Raw genomic sequence first — 18,205 nt, forward strand, 5'->3', positions numbered from 1 at the left:
CCTACTCCGGCCTCTAAAATAAAACACTGTGATGAGGAATAATGACGTGGAGAGTCGGGACAAGTGGACACGGCTTCTTTTTACGAGGTCACAAGCCAAAAAGTCTGGGTACCAACGGGGAATCCATGAGACAATGCACAGCCGCGATGCTAGTCTGATACCCAGACTCATATAGAAGAATGTTAAACTCCTTCAGCGGAAAAGAGCGGACCAAATCAATAAAACGAGGATCGTGTTTTAGTACTTGGAGGTTGTAAACATGACGTGTCTGACAGCGGTGACTGAGAGGTGGGACCCTACCCACGTTGGTGTCTAAGCTTCTGTCTAAGCCAGCAAACCCTCCCATCACACACAAACATAAAGTAGATTTAATACCCTGCTGAGGCTGGATTAAGACCGCTGGCTTCTCCCACACTGAAGGGCCTGCATCGTGTGCACGGCGGGTGTGTTTGTTTGTGTGCAAGTGCATCTCTTATGCGTAAATACGTCCAGCCTCTTTATGTACGTCTCTGCTGTTTGGTGCCGAGGTGACGCTGCTCTGAGCTGCTGGCTTTATGGTCTGTGGCTTACCGCCTGTTGCTGGGGACAACAAGCATTTTGTTGATCTAGCCATGCTTTATATCTCTGGGTCGCATCAGAGACAGCAACATCTACTCTACATCACTGTTTTTGTTTTACAGAAACTGCTGTCACAAAACAATATAATACATTAACATACAACAGTGGAGCAAAACCTGTACTCCTGCTGACTCAGCGACTACACACAAACCATATTAGACTTCCAATGACATTCTTAACTAGACTAACACAATATAAAGAGCACAAATATGAGGTAAAAGTTCATCCACACATCCCTGCCAACAAGGAAATAATTCTCCAACCTGGTGTGTCACATTAGACTGATTACTCCACCTTGAAAGCATCCCACTGATTTGGAGGCACGACTGTATCTCTGTTTGTTGTTATAGCTAATCAAAGCTAATCGGTCCAGATATACAGACGGGTGAGTAACAGGTGAGAGTGCACTGCATGGGGGAGGCCTCTTCACAAATAATAAAGCGGTACATTTCCATATAAAATGATGCCACAAAACAAGACTGGAGGTACTAATAATAAATGACTTGAATCCCCCTGTAGGAGCCGTAATATTACTGATTGAATGTGAACGAATGGTGTATCAGATCTGTGTTAATTGACTCCTTTGTCAAACCTTTTCTCCAAAATCTAAATGAACTCTGTGACTGTGACAATCTCCAACAACCAAACTGACAGCTTTTTAGAAGCAGACTAAATACTGCCTTCATATTTGACCACACAATGGAAGTATGCATTTATCCAGAAGATTCAAAGATGATTTTATAAGCGCTGTATACGGCAGAAGATCTTCGTCACAAGGGAGAAGGTGAGCTCCAAAACGGCGTTCTTCCCCTTGTGGCTTTTAAACTGTATAATCTTTCACCTGAAAGTGAAAAAACGTTCATGCTGTGACCTAGATATACCTCATCTAACCTTACTTTACTTTCCAACTAAGTGCTGCAGTTGACACCGAATGGATGTGTGTGTGTGTGTGTGTGTGTGTGTGTGTGTGTGTGTGTGTGTGTGTGTGTGTGTGTGTGTGTGTGTGGAAAGAGACATAAAGTCTAAACTGAAACTCTATAGTAAGCCTTGAAAAAAAAATCAACCAAAAACAGATCATTTGAGCTATTTTGTTGCCCTTATTTGGAGCTTAATAGGAAGTCTGCCTTAAAATGGCCAACATTATACACTGTATATGGCAAAAGAGCACCCAATGAACACCCAATATTAAGACTTTATTTAACTTTATTACTAGTATCCAGCTGACAGCAGACACATCAGGATGGTTTTGAAGATTTATAGTAATCGAGGTATTGGTATGTAATGCATATTGTTTGATTATTAAAAACTCTTAACTTGAATATTCTGATTAGTAAGCATTAGTTTATTATCTGTATCTCAAAGGTGTAAGCGCTTGATATGTTTTTCTGTATACAGTATAGTCTATATACTAATACCCAATATTATAGCTGAACCAACAGAACTTTGACACTAATGATTTGATTGTTTGGGGAATTTTTCAAATTTCACTTTAAAGTTTGAAAAGGGGATTTTGTCTGGCAATTTATGTCTAAAATCTAAATCTAAATGACAACAGAGCAGTCGCCCGCTCTGGCCACCTGGCAGCATGGTCCTTTTTTGCTGAATTGTTGTCAAATTTTTCCAAAAGCTGCTGACACCAGTGTGCTGGAATGGAAAGCAAACGCCTTTCTGTGTGCTGTGAAGTGAGTGGCCCTAAAATTCAAGCTGTACACACTGACCCACTTCAACCAATGCCCTTTGTACTGGATGACCAGCCACATCCTTCCTTGTCTCAACAAATACAGACTAATTGGTATTTGAATAACAGTAACAAGTCAAAGTCTTTATGGCTCAGTGTCACCCGAGTGCTGTCTTAATCTCATCATCAATATTGCTAGCATTAGCTGTAGCCACAGCAATATAAATAAACTGTCTATAGATGGCTTGTTTGCAGCAGCTGCTCATTATGTGCAGCTTCATGTAATGTGAGAGCCCGATCGATTATAGGCCGGAATCAATAACATTGAACATGCCTGCCCACACAGTACACACACACACACACACACACACACACACAATGTATGTGTTGACTTGGGGCAAAATTTGAAAGACTGAAAATAACAAATACTTGAAGGACCAGTGTGTACGATTTAGTGGCATCTAGTAATGCAGTTGCAAATTGCCACCAACTGAACACTGCTCGCGTCTTTATTTGACGACCTGGGAATGAGAACTGGCTGTAAAGTGTGTAGGAGAAACTACGGTGGCCGTGAAGCCCCCGAAAAATGCAAAAAGGCCCCTATCTACAATCAGTGTTTGGTTTGTCGTCCCACTGGGTCTGTAGATAAAACCAGCTCATTCTAAGATAATGAAAACACAACAGTTCTTATAGTCAGGTAGATAAACTAATGAACACATACCTATGAATATCATATTCCATTTCTGCCAATAGATCCTCCTAAGTGTTACACACTGGGCCTTTAACACACCAGTAACTATGTAAATCTGATGCAGCAAGGAAGTTAACAAACAGAGGTGCTGTATAACCTGATACAGCATAAAAAAGTACAGAACCGTATCAAGTGCAGGAAAAAGACAGTCGAGTACAACGTTTGTGCCCAAATTTGGTCACGTGGGTGAACTTTGGACCCTTGAACATGTTAAATTCTCCAACATGCACGCATGTGGCAGTCAGGCTGTGAAGTTTGTACAAAGAGAGAGAGAGAGAGAGACAGAGAGAGAGAGAGAGGGGGGGGAGAGAGAGACAGAGAGAGAGAGGCTTTGTTTATTGTCAATGATACTTGCTCTCTCGTCATGCCCCGTGTAGCAACAGTGAGCAAAAACTCCTGAGCGTGATTTCTCCGTCTTCTCGGCTCAAGTTTCTCTATCAAGCTTCTCAGATTAGTACGATTGCATATGTAGACTTACAAGAACTATAAGTAACCTTATTTATAGAGATATGGTCTGATACAACTCATGATACTCTTTGTGATATTGTAACAGAAAACAAAACTCCCTCTCAACACCAGTTGCTTTGATAGCACTACTGTGTGCAACATTTTGTACGCCAATTTTGCAAATTGAATTACCCTTGTAATATAGTAAATGATTTCAAATCCCGTAACTCCGTAACGAATTGGATATAAAACAGCTTATATCTGATACCATGACTGAAAGGAGGGGAGATAAACGAACTGATAGGATGAGTCACAAAGCGAGTATCAAATACAAAACGAAAGCAAAAACACTGTGAGATTCTGCTGGAGTTTCACATTGTTCCACTGGCCTGGAGGTCAAACTCCACCTTTAACTCGCTGATTGACTTATCTGCTGCTGCAGCTCGTGTCAGTGTGAAAATTAACATACAGTCACAGCTGAGAGACTTCATTAAACTCTCCTGTTTTGTGTGCATGCAAAAGATTTTCACACCAGCGAGTTTAAAGAAAGATTCAGCGCCGCTCAGTATTCCTGCTCTGTAAATGAGTTGTCATTTGGTCAACTGCATGGGCACATAATCATTAAAAGGCAGCAAAACACTGGCTTGTTGTTTGTCTCTTTGCTAAGAATAGAAAGATTTTCACATGGGGGATTTCAGCACTTTCTTTGAGGAGTATTAACTTATGGAAATGAAGGCAAACTGTTATTACTAATACAGATCTAACACCTTAACAAACCGGGTACATAAAAAAAAACGTATCCGACATTTTCGTATTTCCCTAAACTGTGAACTCGTAATCACAAAAACTCTGCATTCACCGACTTTCACTCACTTCGCAAAGCGGCTTGAAAATGTTTCCCTTGAATTATTGGCTGTACGTGTAGCGGACCTGCTGCTCTCTGAATGACTGTTAACAACAGTTGTTACTGGAGTGGAGCAAACTGAGTAAACACAGTTGGCTGGTTACACCTCAGGTGACAGAGCAGCTACAGGCCTGCTGACTGTGCACTCTGTCGATGTGCGTGTGTGTGTGGGAGTGTGACCAGTCATTCATAACACACACACACACACACACACACACACACACACACACACACACACACACACACACGTATCAAAACCACAATAATACATGATAGTTCAAAGTCCAAGTCTGACTAAGCCAGTCATGTATACTGTGTGCAAATTCATTATCATTGTCTATTTATTTCCAAATAGTGATTTTATACTCAACATTAAACAACAATATTGTGCTAGAGTTTATAATAATTTGGATATTAATTGTAACAGCATAATATAATCAAAAAGAAGTAATAACACAGGTATTAAAATACATATATATTTCCCTACAATTTAATATTAAAACTGTACTCTTGATCCAAAAGTAAACAAGACGGTGGCTCAACTGTCTCCAATCATAACACATGGGTGGACCCATATATCACTCCCACATTGAGTGACAGGTACTTGAACAGTGGGACTGACAAGTTAATCTAACTGAATGATGTAAAGTACAACAAGGCTGCATTTGATATTGTTAATAAGTTGAGAAATATTCATCAAACACACAACAAAAAACACCTCAATTACGAATGTAAATACAGCTGAAATGTACACACACACACATGCCGGTGCTACAGTGAGAGCAGGATCGTCACTTACCTCTGCTTTGGTTAAACCAGTCCATAACCAGTTCAGAGCCGGCCGACCATCCCATGCCGGCCGGTTGGACGCACTGGTTTTCACACCATACACACAGTCAACACAGCAATTCACAACACACACACCATAAAAACACACACACTCGTTTTGTATTTCCCCTCTCTTCTCTGTGAGATTACCTCTGTGTGTGTGTGTGTGTGTGTGTCATCTGCGCCTAATGACAGCTGACAAACTACATGCCACAAATCCTCTCTCTCTCTCTCTCTCTCTCTCTCTCCCTCTCTATGTCCCCTCCCCCCATCACGTAGACACACACAGACACACACACACCCCTCCCTGTCTCCTCCCACCACACATACACACACATGCACACTCCTCCCTCCTATTAGCCAATGTGCAGAAAAAAAACCTCCCTTCCTCCCTCCCTCTCCTCCTCCTCCTCCTCCCTCTCTCTCTCAGCCTTTCTACAAACTGAATGATTTACATGACCTGTTGTTCTAAAATTTTGAAATCACATTACATTTCATGTAAAGAGTTATTTCATGACATTGACGATTCACTCTAACTTTTGTCACGTGTATAAAAAATACTGAAAATATAGAAATAAGCTTTAGAAAATGTACATGTTTATTACTGAATGAATACATTTCAAGCACTTAAATTGCTTATTTGGTGTTGGGTGCTGTTAAAGCGATATTGACTAAAGAAATCCCTTGTGATTGTTTAAAAGGATGGTGGCTGATTCTACAGTATAATAATAATATATTGCTGAAGGTAGGTGGACACATCTGCATTAAACTGCTGTCAGAACAACCTCCGCTTTTTCTGGGAAGCTTTCCACAAAATGTTGGATCCTAGCTGCAGGGATTTGCTCCAGTTCTTGTTCCAGTTCATCCCAAAGGTGTTGAGGTCAGTGCTAAAGATGGGTGGGGGGGTTGAGGGGGTGGGGGAACATTTCTTTATGGTCCTGGCTTTGTGCATTGGGGGGGCATTGTCATGCTGAAACAAGAAAGCATGCAGCATTTACTGGAAATGGGGGCCTAACACATAAACAGCTACAGCCCAAAGTCAAGGGGTGTCCACACACTATTGGTGGCTAACACCTCGTCTACACTGGCTGTGTACAGCAAAAGCAGAACATTACCACATCAGCAGCAGCAGTTTCATTTCTCCATGCTGCATTTCGAAGAATTAGAAAAGACAATTGTTTTTAAGAACTTCAGTCCAACTTCCAGAACAAAAGCAAATGGAAGTGTGTCAGAAACAATAAAGCCAACGAGTGACGGGAGAGAGAGAGAGAGAGAGAGAGAGAGAGAGAGACTGTACATGCAGCGCTTGTGTTAAAAGCCTTGTCCCTGTTTTGACAATGAGCCTCACACTGAGAGTGAGACGGCAGAAAACACAAGTGAAAGTGAGAGAGAGAGAGAGAGAGAGAGAGAGAGAGAGAGAGAGAGAGAGAGAGAGAGAGGTAATTTTAAAAATGACAAAGGTTGTAAGTGCTGGTGGAAGCAGCTGTGCTTCACAGGTCACACACACACACACACACACACACACACACACACACTAGCACATATATTCACACAAACTGCTCTCAGTAGAGCACACAAAATTTGTCAAGCCAGCTGACTCATTTAAACGCACTCACTCTTAAACGCACACATACACACTTCTGTTTCTCTCTCACACACACACACACACACACACACACACACACACACACACACACACACACACATACACACATACACTCTTCTTTTTTCCCTCTCCATGTTGTCATGCCAGGGTGTCCCTGTTTGCTTTTTGAGCCTGTAGCAGGGAACCAGTTTTACTGTTCCACTGTATAAACTCGAGCAGGTCTTCTCAACCTTTGATCCCACCGTTTTGGGATCGAAACTCAACCTCTTCTTCTTCTTCTTCTCACACCAATATTCATTTTCAGTACTAAGAGTCACAGTCAGCATATGTTTAAGAGCTGGGTGGAGCTGTGCAGTTGAACATTATAATGTGTAAGTTGCCTTGTGAATCTGCATGTTGCATTTTATATTCTATAGAAATGAACGAGCCATTAACGCTGAGTTGTTTATATCACAAATACATTTTTTTAAAAGACCTGTGAACTTTCCCACCGATTACAGCATTTAAACATTTACAATATCTCTAAAAAATATATATTTCAAACTGGTAAAAAGAACAAAGAACAATCATAATAATTAAATGTGCAATCTCACCTTATTTGCAAAGCATCCTGGGTAAACATCCACAAAGTGTTACCTTGTGACATCATTCAATCCTCTCTGTAAGACACACAAAACAAGAAAAGAAATGACACATATTAGGGATGAGCGCGTGGACCATTATCTGTATCTGTTAAACCTGAAGCGTCAGAGCAAACTCTCTGATCAGGACAAATATTGACACATTTGATTCTGATGACACTCACAAAAGGACATTATGTGTACAGGAGACTCGTTTCAGCTGAGTGCTCGCTGTAAAACGTTAGAGAGTAATACAGAAATGTGGTTTTGCACTTTTAAAAACACTGCAATTCATTAGAGGACTTTCATCAGAAGATCTAAACATATGGATGTCTTTCAAAAGTTCAAACTCTCCGAGCCCTGGTGACGTCGCCGGGGTTATTTTCTCAGAAACAGTCCCACACACTGTTTTCACAGCACTTTCAAAAGCCTAGTAAATTAACTTTGATGTCTAAAGAAGCTGGCTGACTTTTCCTTTAACGCTGAACGGATTTGTTCATTTAATTTACCGTCAATGATGAAATGCTCGAGAGGATGAATAATGTTCAGTTACCATGGTTGTGGTACTCTTGAGTTAAGACATATCAGCACCGCGCCACAGAAGTGGATCCGTCATCGAGGACAACCAGGGGCCACACCCAGGATCAAATGACTGGAGGTGTGTGTTTGATAAATACGCTGTCGAGTTTTTTAAAGTATAAAATAATTTTGCAGAATTTCACCTTAAACACCGTCCGCTGGTTATGCTGGAAGTCTCGCTCTTGCCCACAATAACAAGAAAACCTGCTGCTTTTCCCAGACACTGACCTCGCCTGGGAGGACGATCCAGAGCGTTTTGAGGCCTTTAACACACTGTGAGGCTGACCCGGGCCAGTGTGGTGCTGGTCCAGGTTCACAGAGTTCCCACTGGCTTCGGGTTCACGTTCGCAAACATCCTATTTTATGAAACAATTTGTCTCACTTTACTTGAACAGCTGAATCTCTCTCACAAGTGCTGTTGAATCACACTTTTAAGAAGCATTTGGGTTCAACTTGCAGACAAACTGGGTCTCCACTGAAAAGCCCGTCACCAGATCATGTCTTGTTGTTGTGCCCTCGAGCAAAGACGCTCAAAGAGTCTACCTGCTAATGGGATGCAAGTCAGTCTGTGTCATCCTACCTTGTCTTATGTAATTTAGGAAAAATCACACGCCACATGTTCTCTTCAGTGAATCACATCCTCTCTCCCTCCTCTTCTTCCTTCTTCATGTGATAAAAATGTTTTGTCGGAAAGGTTACTATGACTTTGACCCTACTTATTTGCCATTTCTGGATTGTAATTTGCTTAAACTGAAGCTCGTTGCATTCATTGTAAAGTAGTCAGATCTTTAAGCCTCATCCTGAAATCTGTTAAGTGACGTTTTTAAAAATATCAAGTGTGGCCGTTCCCATTCAGTCCATTGAACTAGAAATGAGGTACCACATTTATTTTTAGGCTTAACCATGTTTTGTGTTGTGGCGCAAGACCCACACCAGAACCTCTCCTTAAGCTAGTCTGATGGGAACAAAACACCAGCCGTGTGTTGATGTGAGTCAAGTTGTCTTGATAAGGCACAGTCCTATTTCCCAGCATCAGTGCACGTCAATGCGTCTTTTAAAGAAGCAATTTGCAATCACATTTGCTCCCCAGGTCAGCACATCCCAGCTACTGTACCTCGACTTCTTCCATGTATGACCGTCGGGTGTGTACAGGAAGGTCACTTTAACAGAAAGAGGCAACCAATGTGACTTATCAAATCCACTAAAGAGACGAAAAGTAGCAGCAGGCGAACACATTTGTGTCGAGCGATAAGGAGATTTTCTTCAAATTAATACATGAAACGAACATGAGTATGTGCTTTCTGCATTCTTCTTATGCAGTGGTTTTATGGCACCTGACTGGGGAATTAGCGCCACCAGAAGTTTCTCAAAAAGCGAACTCATAAACAAATAATCCCATTAACAGTAGTCGGTGGAAACATTAATAAGAATTTTCTTTTGAAGTTTGAAATTCAGTCAAAATGTTCTGTACATTTGGATGGAAACCTACAGTCAGTTTGATAATGACACACTGATGTTTAAAAAGTGTATCATAGTTAATTTTTAAAGGTTGACAATATGATCTTTACCATGAACTGCAGCAGAAGAGCACAGTTGAGCTGTCATCTTTAAAGTAGTTAGCACTGTGTGTGTGTGTGTGTGTGTGTGTGTGTGTGTGTGTGTGTGTGTGTGTGTGTGTGTGTGTGTGGGAGGGGTTACTGTAATCAAGAACACCAAATGAAAAGTAGTAAAAGAAGAAGTGAGTTTTTTTGGTCAGCGGCCAAATCCGAAACATCTGCTGGCTCTTCCCCCTGCTGTGTGTGTTGTTACTAAGTGTGTGTGTGTGTGTGTGTGTGTGTGTGTGTGTGTGTGTGTGTAAGAGAGATTGTGAGTGTGTATATGAGTGTATGGGTGAGACAGCCGCCCTCTCAGTGTCAGTTGGACACAGCAGACTCAAACCTCACAACACTTCAACATGCATCTGCCACCCCTGAGAGATAGCTGCATACCTATGTGTCATGTGTGTGTGTGTGTGTGTGTGTGTGTGTGTGTGTGTGTGTGTGTGCGTGTGTGTGTGTGCGTGTGTGTGTGTGTGTGTGTGTCAGCATGTGTCAGTGTGTATGTGTGTGTGTGTGTGTAGGAGGGATGGACAGCTGATCTCTACCCAGCTGCTTTGTGAATTGCACAAGCACACATGCAAGTACAAATGTTTTTTTCTGCACACACAATGACAGAAAGAATCCGTGGCTGCTCAGTTTGTGCACTTTGGAAGTCGCGGCAAAGGACAGAAGACTTATAAGAATATATATAGAGAATAATCCCGGAAAAGAGAGGTTCTCCCATTTGAGTGTCTATATTGTCAGGACTCAAACATTCTGCAGGCTGCTGGAACTGTTTGCAGACTGATTCGTGGTTGAAAGCTCTGGAAAAAGTGGAGTTAAGATTATTTTGTGTTTCCAGCTCAGAAAAGGCTTCTGCAGATAGACAGTTAAAGCTATAAACAAAGGGGGGGGGGGAATGCAAATAACTTAATTACTGTATCTCAAGGGAGTTTGTTGTGTAATCAAGCCCAACTGAAAATAATTAGCCACCCCCTCCTGCAGTCACAAACAATGTCAAAGTGATTCCTTTTCTGTCTAACCATCTGAGTGGTCATGTCACAGCCCATGTTTGATTGACAGCAGGGTGAGCCATGAAAGGGGGGGGGGAGAGGAAAAATAAACAGCCTGTCTTGTTAGCACTGATATTGATGGCTAAGGTCCACAGCAGCATCTAAACTGAGGGTACTATGGGTTGAAGCAGGTCAATGCTACAGCCGGCTTGCTGATTGGCTATTACAGTATATATAATGGACAGAGATTCCAGGTCTGTAAAGTGAAGTGTTAGAAAACCTGAATTCTATCTAAAACGCCAGCAGGGGGAGCTGCATTGGCTGCGATACAAAATTATCCCACTCTAATGGAGAAATTACAAGCCTTCTCACTTGATTTATTTGCTCCGTAAACAGTTTCCTGATGAGTTTCTGGTCTCAGTCTCTAGTTTCAAGTCTTCTTCCATACAGCATGATGTTCATTTAGTAAATGATGGTCCCATTTAGAGTAAAACAGACCATGCGTGTGCTTTGGGGCGTGGCTACCTTAAGTCATTCTCATTGACTCATCTTATTGCCTTGCGAAAAAACAGTTATGCATTGAATTATTTTATTGGCTATATTCAGAAAATGTCTCATGTTCACAGATTGGGAACCAACAACATTCAAACTGGTTAATGCAGAGATGGAGGGGGGGAATAAAATATACATTTCTACCATCTGCAGAAAGCTTTTTTCTTCAAAGGAAAACACATGGTATGTCATTTATAAACGAAATAAGCATGCTGAGGCAGAACAACATGGAACATGTTATCTTTAAATAATAACAAACAGGTTTTTAAAATAAAATCAAAATATACAAATAAATTCCCAGAGATTGTTTTGAAAAACAAATAAAAAACTAAGTAAGTCAAGGTGTGGTGGTTTTGTTTATAACTATGGGGACGAAAAACTCATTAACACAAATTCACACATACACAGCACTAATGGTTAATGTCTGGGACCTAATTTTGTTCTTAATGATGGAGAGTTTCACTCTGAATTACTTACACATGTGGCATTGTGGTAAACTTTGGTAAGCAATCACAGGCACACACAGGATGTCTGTAAGACACAAAGAGAGGGAAGAGTCAGAGAGCCACAGAAAGTCAATTAGAGACACACAGAGAGACGGCCTACTTCCTGACTGTGATTAATTTGTGTTTCTGAGCAGCTCAATGGTAACAAAACAGAGATCCACAGCCCCACTGAGCTCAGATCTGGGTTACTATACAACCACGCAGCAGACGTTACAGACGATAACTCAAGCTGGAGGTTTCTCTATGTGCATGGGTCATTCGGAAACATTTGCATGTGTGTGTTTCTTTTACAGATTGGAGATACTGCAAATAAAGGTTATTTTCATTTTCGATGGATCAGTTTCTCTTAATCCATTAGTAATAGACTGGTGAAAAACGTTGATCACTGTTTCCCAAAGCTCAAGGTGGCGTCCTCAAATGTTTTGTCCACAAACAGAAGATAATCAGTTGAGTTTACTGTCATAGAGGACTAAAGAAAATATTCATATTTGAGAAGCTGAAATCAGAGAATTTGGACATTTAAAGAAAAAAATGACTCAAAACGGTTAAATCAAATATCTAATTTCAAAATATTTGGCGAGTAATCGAGTAATCGTTGCAGCTTTAGGTAGGGATGCAACAGGAAGCAGTGTCACATCTAGAAAACACAGAAGAAAACCCCGGAGAAATCAGGAAATCTAAATCAATTGCACTCCAGTGACTGTAAACAAACCACTACATCCCTGATACGATCCTAAAAACGAATTTGGACTGATTAACGAAGATGAACGGGACAATGACAAGAATTCATTTCCCTAAACACTGCTGGAAGAGGTACGCTCGAACTCTGAACGAAAAAAGAGATGAGATTTGGAAGGTTTGCGTATCTCCTCCTCTGAGACCCTCTGTTCCAACTTCAGCAGCGGTCGGTCCATCTCAAGTTCAAACCTAAGTCTCAAACTAACTTTAGACTTGACATTTAACATGTCTCTGTCTTTAGACTTGACCCTGACTCCTGAATAATGACAATTAGAGTCATTGGAGAATTAGTCAGGATTCGGCTAAAGGACAACTGTACTTTATCCTCAAATGTCTCACAACGTGCGTCCTCCAGCCAAAGTTGATGCTTTGATTGCACATGTGAAAAAAAGGAGAAGTCGTCTGTAGACTGAAGTTTACAAAGTTTTCTGAGTATTTCCTGATGCAACACTTTTAATAACTTACCATGAAATGACTACAGTTACTCAGTTTCAGGTGATTCTGACTACAGGGTGAAAATGGGATCAGACTACCAGAGTATTGGACTGTCAAAACGAAGAGTTAGCTTTAGTATTTGGCTGCAGTAACCACAACAATATTTATCTAACTGCTCAATCTTATCGCTGTCATCTAAGCAACAACGTCCTGCGGCCAAAAAAAGTGGTAGTGAACACCACAATTAGCTCTGGCCACAGCCTACGTTTGTTCTGCAAAAGCTTGTTACGCTATTAGCTTGTATTATCCGACTGGAGGACTGTGGACTCCCTCTCTCTCTCTCTCTCTCTCTCTCTCACTCTCTCTCTCTCTAACTCAGCTCTGCTGTCACAGTGCTGGAGAATTACAGCCGCCGTCAACTCCAGCTAACCAAATTAGCACTTGTTATGCAACCTGCTACACTTGGCTCCCAGGTCTGCTGCTCCAACCCTGCACAGCTTTCATTACAGTTTTCCCATAGGGAGGTCCTGCAGACTGCTGCAAAGCTGACTGTACATATGTTGTTTTTCCCCTAATTAAAGCAATTTAATGTTTGTGTCTTATTTGCAACATTAGTTTAATATCATGGTGCCCGTGCAGAGATTTTGTCAACTCAAACTTTCTACGAGGAAAACGACAACACGACCGCCCTGAGACTCAGAATTCAAACCAGGAAAGGGAGGTTTCTAATATAAGTTTTCACATCACATCCACATGCTGGCATACAGCGATCCCCTTTGTTGAACTATGACTTGTAAAGTTCATATGATCGGTCCATAGAAAATGCTGTTTTGTACTCGTCCACACCAGGGTTGCAGTTATAATCTCAGCTCGTTGCTATAAAAAGTGTGCGTCACGTCACGATTGACAGCTGAGGTCTGCTTGCGATTTAGTCGACCGAGCGTATGGGCGGGATCTCGATAACACGGTGCCAACCACGGTCACCACTGACTCTGGCTCCGAATGGCGAACTATGACAGCGGTTGTATCTGGGATATTTTGGCTGAAGGCAGAAAGAACTAAGGCTCCATCCAGATGTGTAATCCCACTATGACTGCTGGTTGAAGACAAGATGGGGTCGGTGTTTTTTTTAGGGCAATGGCTACAAACTGTAGACCAGACTGGGAACTGTGGTTTTATTATTATCTACAAATTCAAGGTTAAAGGTTCAAATAATGCTTTTAGTGATAATTTTGTAATCATTTTTCATACATTTTTTTCAGTTACCCCGTATATGTTATATACTGGAGTTGTCTTGCCTATAAGCATTTCTTGAGTTCTGTATTATATTCTGTAAAGTGAAACTCTCACTTGTTGATACGTCTCTGCCTGAGAGTACTGATGAGAAATCCCCAGCACACTTGATCAAAGAGTTTCAGATTTATCTAAAGTGACTGTGCACACCTTTCAAGGTGCAGCTACATCTCAGCGGCATCACCTTGTCTACTATGTGAGCAGTGATATCGGTGCTGGTTTTGAAGTGTCAGAGCTCCTCTCCTCCTCTGACTGGCCTTGAAGAAACAAAAGACTTTGGTAGGATGAAATGAAAAACCTCTGCGCTTTGTTTGGCGCCTCTTATGTGCGTTACATTTTGACTGGAGATCAACAAATACCTTTGTCTGAAAGGCACAAAAGCCTCTAAGCAAATCATCGCAAACCCCACAGACCGCTGGAATATGTGGCAGCTGTTTCAGCAATGTTAAGTGAAGACTAAAAGTATCTGCACTGCAGTGAAGTTCATATAACTCAAAAGAAAATTGAAGCTGATTACATCATTAACAAGTTAAAAACATTCTTGATCAAGTAGCTTTACTAATTTTAAGTGACAGTGACTTAATTTAGTACAATTTTATTTGTTCTGTAAAAACAAAACACCTTGTAAAAAGTTATTAATCAGGAATGTTTCTGTAACTTAAAAAAATAAGTTCTGTAAGTGCATTGTCCCATTTAAATAAATAAACTTAAAACTTAAGTTAGTGCCACTTAAACTTGCAAGTAAAAGCAGCTTAATCAAGATTTTATTAACCTAAAAAAACAGTTTGTGTTCCTTAAAACATTTTTTTTAAGAGTTAAATGAACGTATCTTGTTTTACAGTGTACTACCATATACTGTATATTGTAAGCACACCCTCTAGATTCATTTTGCTGAGTGAATATTACAATAATTATGGTGTTCAGGCACTACAGGAGGCTTTCAGAAGAGTGTGTGTGTGTGTGTGGTGCTGGTTAATTAGAGCACTTGGTCTCAGGAGGATCAGACCTGGAAGACGACTGTCTCTGCTACGTGACAGAAAGCCAGGTGGCAGTGTGTGTGTGTGTGTGTGTGTGTGTGTGTGTGTGTGTGTGTGTGTGAGTGTAAGTGTATGTGATAAGTTGGTGGCAGTGAGAGAAGATCCAGACATAAACAAACACAGCTGATAAAGCACAGACCCACACATACACACCTTGGTGAATACCGGTGAAATGTAATGGTGGACCAGCAGAGTGGGGACCAAACATGTGACTCCTATATTGCAATTAAATTAACATGTGGGACGAATTCCTAAATACAAAATAGCACCTAGGTAGGGAGCTATAGGTTTGAAAGCAGGTTAGCAGGTGTGTATGGGAGCTGTTGCTTTATGTGAATCCAAGCTGACTAAGAAATCAGGTTTGTTGGGTCAAACCTGAATAGTGGACACAGCCAGTGCTCTCCAACGTCATCACTACAGCAAATGTTTACATTCATATTTACCTGCTCAGTGAGCATTGTTTTGTCACAAGACACCGCATCTAGTGTAAAGTTTTCACACGGTTTCCATTATTTAGCCACTATTTGTGTGATTTAACATGAGTCTGATTCAAATCACTCTGAGTTATTCAGACTTTGGTTTTATTTTTAAAGCAGGACATACAAAGTGATTTGATGGTGAGGGTTTTAAAAAAGGAGCATATGTGTTCCTTTAGCTTGCTGAGGATAAGACCTGGTAGAAAACCAGCTACAGAGAACTGCACAGTCAAGCCTCTGCCCTTCCTCCTCCTCCTCCTCCTCCTCCTCCTGCTGCTGCTGCTGTTGTCATTGGTCAGGGCATTATTTGAGCCCTCACGTGGTTCAGTGAATTCAAGCCACTAAGAATCCCTCACTGGGCAAACTGCCAATCTCATGTTAAGATCTGGGTCTTAAATACATTCCTGCACTCTTGCTGCAGCACTATAGGGTAGTTTTTGGCACTGAAGCGGTATTGAAGCGTACTGATATTCATCCCCGGTACATTAAAGCTGAGCTGACGGCATTATAACGAAGCAGTACCGAAATACTAAACTCCAATAGCCGTGCACAGGGTTTGTTTTATGTTAATGAACTGTGTTGCAATCCTTTTCAAAGTTCACTTCAGGGTGCAGGAAGGAGCAAATAAGCTTTAAAACAAAATCATGGGTCCAGTCCTCAAAGATAACACATCCAGAGGAGACCGTTGGCACCTGTCACGTAGGCAAACTTACAGGTTCTCTACAGTAACATACCAGCACAACAGCAAACAGGGACGAATTCCTGAACCTACACTGGCAAAAGGCCGAGCCGGCTGTCAGACAGTAACGGTGCACCGCAGCTCGCCCCCTGCTTTTAAAGTCCAAATCATACAAAAGAGAGAGGCACAAAGTGGTCGATGTGCCTCGGGGAAAAAGCTAAAACATCAGTGTGATATTTCAGAGCAGAAAAATATGGAAGACATCTGGTGGACGCCCAGCGGTGCAAACAGTGTGCATGTTTTGGTTCGCATTGGCAAGTGAGAGTGTGCACATTATTAACCAGCTGCCACACAGAATGTAAAGCACACTGAAAGAGGAATATATAAGTTAACAGTGTCCTCGGGTCGTGCGTCTTCAAACACAGACAGTCTACAGTTTATGTGTTGATACAGAGAGAACTTTGTCTGTGGACAATCTGATCTGATAAGTCGATTAAAAGATGACTTCTATGTTTGATTTGCATTCTGTTTTACAAAATAAAAGGCCCCCAGGCTGCGTCTTTATTGTTTATGTCAACAATTGTTGTCTCTGTCATGTATTTTTCCCCCAGCGTACATTATTTTAAATAACTGCCAATATCCATTTTATCACTGCAAGTTTACTACTTCCACCTGAAACTCTCCTTTATATATCTCTCTCTATATATATATATATACACATTATATATATGATTACATCACTGCCCAGGGGGCTGATCGATAAACTGTGTCAGACTCACAAGAATGAACACGAACAAGACCGGACGTTGGTCTTCAAAATAAAAGCAATCGATAGACTAGAAATCCCACAAATCTACTTTTCTTTATTTTTCAGCTTTATCGTAAGTTAATCTGTATGTACATGTACTTTACACTTGCTTTGGCAATGTAAACGTGAATGTTTCCCATGCCAATAAAGTAGTGCTGCGCAATTAAAATTGAAAATTCAATTCAATTTCAAGTGCAATATGCAAACTGTAAAAGTGTGGAACAAAACAGCATTAATAATAAAACCCCCAAAACTTTTCCCATCATCACCATTTTTCAAACTATGATGCAATAAAATGATAATTCCCACACCGATCGTGAATTATATCGCAATGTTTATTAAAACAATAATGTGTTTACCATGTTGTGAAGCCCTATAACAACGGTTACGACTCTTTACCTTTAAATAATGTAACATAACCCACAACTTAATGTGAAAAAAAAAAAGAAGTTTTATTTTGAAACAACCACACGGGTACACTTGTTTTCCACTTGACGCCCGAGCTGATTGAGGAAGTCGGCGCAATATCAACCGGGAATAAGTCACATTTTACACTATAAAACCAATAAACGTCGCCTTAAACACCTTTAAAAAAAAAAAACACCTATAAATGAAACATTGGTTGTGGTTCACATCTCTCTCTCTCTCTCTCTCTCTCTCTCTCTCCGACCACAGCAACGAAACTAACGTCGGCTGTCACACACGCACTTTGTGTCGCTGCTGTTGATCAAGGAAGGGCTTTTTTTTTTTTTTTTTTTGAAAACAGCTAACTGTTAAAGTTAAACAGCAAAGTCCTGTTTGGGGTGGGGGGGGGAGGGGGGGGGTTGTTTGTGCAGTTATCCCACACACACTGTTTGAACACGTTAAACAAACACCAGCAAAAAAAAAAAAAAAAAGACCTGACAGCGGATGTATTTCTGGCCACATAACCGTCACAAAGTAGCTTTTTATGTGTGTGTGTGTGTGTGTGTGTGTGTGTGTGTGTGTGTGTGTGTGTGTGTGTGTATCCGTCTGCCTTGGCGACAATTACGCGTACAAACCCCGGTTCGGGTATCGATAA

The 18,205-nt window shown here is 41.1% G+C and overlaps 1 protein-coding gene across 7 annotated transcripts in view; it reads right to left on the reverse strand.

The window, feature by feature from the left end:
* Positions 1 to 18,205, reverse strand: part of LOC127362065 (nuclear receptor coactivator 2) — a 54,279-nt gene that overhangs the window by 35,510 nt on the left and 564 nt on the right. For 5 of the 7 annotated variants that reach the window (XM_051397369.1, XM_051397398.1, XM_051397378.1 and 2 more), the window contains exons 2-3: positions 11,651 to 11,704; positions 7,426 to 7,491 (exon numbers count right to left, since the gene is read on the reverse strand). The gene's annotated coding sequence lies outside the window, so the exon portion shown is untranslated. Of the gene's footprint in view, positions 1 to 5,197; positions 5,431 to 7,425; positions 7,492 to 11,650; positions 11,705 to 18,205 lie in introns of those variants that run through there. The other 2 variants (XM_051397347.1, XM_051397357.1) reach the window with 2 other exon arrangements.

The sequence above is a fragment of the Dicentrarchus labrax genome, unplaced genomic scaffold, assembly GCF_905237075.1.
Source record: "Dicentrarchus labrax unplaced genomic scaffold, dlabrax2021, whole genome shotgun sequence".
NCBI lineage: Eukaryota > Metazoa > Chordata > Actinopteri > Moronidae > Dicentrarchus > Dicentrarchus labrax.